This window comes from Ceratosolen solmsi, unplaced genomic scaffold (genome assembly GCF_000503995.2).
Source record: "Ceratosolen solmsi marchali unplaced genomic scaffold, CerSol_1.0 scaffold63, whole genome shotgun sequence".
Taxonomy (NCBI): domain Eukaryota; kingdom Metazoa; phylum Arthropoda; class Insecta; order Hymenoptera; family Agaonidae; genus Ceratosolen; species Ceratosolen solmsi.
In genome coordinates, this window is record NW_011948437.1 from 1,082,371 (window position 1) to 1,087,728 (window position 5,358).

A 5,358-nucleotide genomic window follows, 5' to 3' on the forward strand; every position below is an offset into this window, starting at 1 on the left:
ACTCGATTGTACGTTCGACTGTATACAGGACGCGACGTATACCATGTTAAGGAAGTTGGAAAGATAGCACCTAGCACATACTAGGAGACGAAAGCGAGGAAGTGGGGAAAGGTTCATTGGTTTAGAATTACGCAGAAATAACTTGTAATGTTTCATTATTATGAATTTATAATAAATATAATATTAAAGTTAAAATAAAGTAAATGAAATAAAAGCAAATGTTTGTATGTTAAAGATAGTAACATAAACAAATATGTTTGAATTATCTATATTTTCGATTCGGTCATTTATTGCAAAATTTAAATACATATTACAATAATCTCGAGTCTTATTTTATTTATAAAGGGAAGTAAATATATTTAATTGAATATTTGAGTAATTAATTGCATATTAAATAATGAGACAAAAATGATGAAAAGTTAAAATGGTTCGTTTAACAAAATGGATACATCCAACTACATAAATACGCATGTATAAAATGCTATAAAATATATGTCATTGTTGATAATATTTTGTGATATCTTTGTACTCTAAGAACAATTTTGTTACAAAATCACTCTCTTAAAATGTTTCCTTAAAATTCTATATATATATATATATATATATATATATATTAATATTTACTATTGATTATTACAACTATGGATATATTTCGTTAGAAAAATTATAATAAACAATAGATTATTTAATAACTCTAGTGCTTCACTAATAACATTAATTTTTTTCCTCAAACTGTGGCTTAAATTTGTTCAAATAGTATTTTATAATTAAATTGCCATTAATTTTATATACAGTAATAATTATTATTTGAATTAAAATTTAATGCGAATATTAATAAAATTGAAATTATTTTTCTTTCAAATGAAAATAAAATTATTAATTAATTTAATTGGCCTTTATAATAATACGTTTAAATTATATGCAACAAGTTATAAATAATATAAAAACCATATTACACATTCTCTTTATAACAATTTTTTATTCAATATTTTCATATTTCATTAATCACATATAAGATAAGATAAATATGCAACCACTTATACAATAAAAGATAAGAAGTTATTTTTATTAAGGTGCACATGCAGAAATAAATTGTACATGGGAATACTAAAATATGTTATATACACACTTAGGCCCTTGCGTTTATGCTAATTTTTTAATATTTCTTTTTTTTTCTAAAGACTTTTTATCAATTATAACAAATATCTTTATTAAATATAAACGAATTCTCTTTAAAAACAAATTTCATATTGTGTCTGCTAGAAAAGATTTTTATTTAAAACAAATGAACAGTTGTTAAATTTCATGAATTCATAAAAGTATGATATAATGTCTACGATTACATTGACTTTTATTCTTTTTCTTTTTCAATGAAAATTTTTCTAAATTCTCTTCCACGTGGAAATTGTACCATACGCGACGAGTAGTTTAAAAAATAATTTTACAAGTCTCGAGAGCCATTACGGTCACCATTCTACATTGGACAGACATTTAAATCTCTTCGTCTTCAATCAAATTGCCTTTTCACTGTATTCTTTATCCTAAAGTTTAGAGGAGTTTTAAGTTACTATTAAAAACTAGACAGTCATTTGTGTTGGCATATTTAGGATAATCTCAACAAACTCGTATTTATGGCATAATATATCCATTGAAATTAAACGTGTGAGTTTCCAAATTATTGCTGAAAATTTGTTCATGCATTCTATTATTTTATTTTACATTTCTCAGCATATTGTATGAAGTATTATTTGCAGCTGCTTCAAAAAAAAAAAAAAAAAAGAAAAAAGTTGAATGAAAAAAAAAATATATATATATATATATAAATATATATATTACAGTGATAATTTCATGGAGTCGCTTATTCGTATTTATACGTAATTCTTATAATTCTTATAATTATTATTTATTCGTATAAATAAGTAAATTAAATTGTTGACAATTTTAATAGGATAAAACGTAAATAAAAGAAAAGAAGCATTAATTTTGATTGGTATAAAAGAAGACAAATTTTCATTATTATTCAAGAAAATTACTCCATAATATCATACGCTTATTAATTATGTTATTCTACTCATTAGATGTATAGTTATTACCTCATGAAACTGATAATACAGAATGTCGAATTTTAAAAAGTGTTAGCTGATTATGTAATTATTAGTATAAAAATGGCTTAACACTCTTCAAGTTGTAACTTTGCTCATACATTTTTCCATCTCAATTATTTTTATGTTTTTTTTTTTTTTCAAAAAAGTTTTCCTTTTTACAGATTCCGAGTTGGTGAGTACAAAGTGAACTTGCGGCAAATAGCTATACACTTATATATATATATATATATATATATATATATATATATATATATAACGAGATATTCATTTCCTTTATAATGTCTATTAATCTATCAGCCCATCAGCTTGTCTGTCCGTCTGTCTGTCTAGTTCCCTCATTCGAATCCCTCACTCTTTCATCTTTCAAATTATTGAGATATTCGTTTATTACAATGGTACGACAGTCTTTTTTGTATTAAAATAAGTTGCTGTAAGTCTTGCATATTAACAAATTCAGTATAATCTTTACAAATACTTAGAGATTTTTCAATGTCCTTTGATATTTATTTTTTATTTAGGGTCGTATAATTTATAGCTATGTAAGATAATAATACTACATGTCGTATTTTGTAAACAATTATTAATTTCAATATTCGCCATAAAAAATATATTTTTACAATACGTATCCAAATAAAACAGTTATCAAATACAAGCACTATTAAAACATTGTTCTAGTTGCATATCGTAATCTACATTACGCTAGTAAATTAGTGCCATGAAGACAAAACTTTAATCTATAAAATAGGAAAAAATTAAATCACGGAATATGGAAATATTCTTTAAATTTACTTAAAACTGTTTCATGTTCTTACATAGTGGCTTATTATAAAATAAAAAAAAGAACAAAAAAAAAAACAAAAACAAAAAAAAAATAAAAAAATAAAATAAAAAAGATTTAATACTGCCTAAATTTTCTACAAATATTTTATTTACTTTTATGGATTAGTAAATTTATAAAATATCAGACGCCTTATGGTTACCACCTAAAATTTAGTAGTAGAAGTTTATTTCATCAAGTTAATTAACATAAATGTGCGCTGGTACAAGTACAGAGTATAATCATTAAAGTAACGCGATTTCTTATTTTATAAAGATAATTCGCGACTTTTATACTCGTCAATGATTTACTTTCATTTGTTTCAAGCGCGAGATTCTGAGATTTCGCGTTGTAATTTAAAATTTATTTTAATAGAATTTTACCTTTTTTAATTGTTTCTACTTGATAAAATAGGTCATATTGTTACTTTTTTTTTCTCTATAAAAGTCAATTGCGTACATGTAATTGACTGTGAATTATAGTTAATTTTTTGCACATACAAATGCTTCATATTAAATCAGTGTAATATTAATAAATTATGCGTTTTGAATACAATTCGTACTTATTTTTCTCTCCATTCTATGTTTATCGTAATGTCTAAGTCACAAATTTTTATTTTACGTACTCGAGTGAATTCCTATAATACATATATATATATATATATATGGCATTAATTTATTCCTACATTATCTATCATTACTTTTGCGCTTCGAAAGAACTTCACATATTAGCTTATTAATTATTATTAGAAATATTATACACATATTAAATATTATACAATTATTTTGTTTATTTTATTTCATTTTATTTTGCTAAGATGTACGAAATGCAACAACGTAGTGCTGAATATCGTTATTTAGTTAGAACAGTCTACATTTATTTGACTGCTAGCGTTGTTTCATTTTCTTTTTTTCATCTTACAAACGTCATATAAATTCATATCGAAGTCACTATGAAAATTGTTATTATTTATTTAATTTCATATAAAAAATAACATTAATTTTTTTTTAATATACAAAGAATAGAATAACGCTTCTTGATATTTTAAATGAAATGTTCGATCAAAAATCATTTTTTTATTTTGCAATTTTTTTCCTTTTGTCATCTGAAAATTGTAAAAAATAATTTTTCTAGTCTTCATCTCAAAGAAACATTTATATCTCGATTATTGTTTTTTTTTTGTTTTTTTTTTGTTTTTTTGTTTTTGTTTTTGTTTTTGTTTTTGTTTTTCTTTAAGTATTGCATTCCTCGAGTTGATTTAATTCTAAGTAAGTTGTCTTTAAATAAGAGACATGCCAATTATGCAGGCACTGATGCTACTTTGTTTCTCGATCGTTCAATATTAAATAACACATTTTGCATGAATAACTGAAACTTCATTTTACTATTTCAATTTGTCATAAACGAATGCAACTTTAGTATGACAAAGGAATCATAATCCCTGAATGGATTAGGTATCGGCAGAAATTGTTCTAATTGCTCACACAGACGCATGTCCATCAAGATCCATTTAAAAACAAAAAAAATTTTTTGACAGAATATTCTTATACAATTTCTAACATATCTGATATTTTACTAAATTGTTTTTATAATTATTTGGAAAAATAACATTTAATATAAGGACACATTAACTTTTACAATCCGAACATTAATGGCGACATAAAAATGTATAACAATTTTTTATTTGACAATATAACTAGTGATTTCATTTTATGCTTTGAAATGTTTTGATGTTTAATAGGCTTACGGCATATCTAAAATATCTCTTTTCAATGTAGATGCAAAAATAGTACTGTACTGTATCTAAAGAAGATACAATATCTTGATTAACAAGGTTAATTTGATGAAGATTATTTGTAGGAATTATGACTAATTGTGCATTGAATTTATTAGATTAAAAAATAAGTGTATTCAGACACGAAATGGTAATTGCTTTAGTATTATAAAATCACGCGAATATTATGAAAAAATATTTTGCACCTTCAATTGTGTTAATACATTTAGATGAGATCGAAGATACGTATATAATCAGCCTACAGCTGAACCAGGTTTCATGAATTATGTTTCACAAATTTTAATTGAATAATACATCTCCAAAGCACGAAAATTGTTATCGTTTCCGACCTGGTCTTAGCGCGCGCTGAATTTGCTTTTATATTATACAAAACTTCTTGCATTGGGAAAAAGGCCGGCTGTTGGTCGTTTAATGCTTGATCGCTCATTCCACGAAAAAAGAAAATCGGCATCGTAAAGCTGTATAAAGAAAAAACGAAGTATTCCATTATGATTCATCTTGTTGACTGTTGTAAGTCGCTTTTTCACGCAGTAATGGAAGAGCGAATGTGTTCCGACTATCCCCCCCCCCTCCTCCTCCTCCTCCTCCTCCTCCTCCTCCTTCACCCACGCCCAACTTACTCATGAGGCCAATCAATGCAT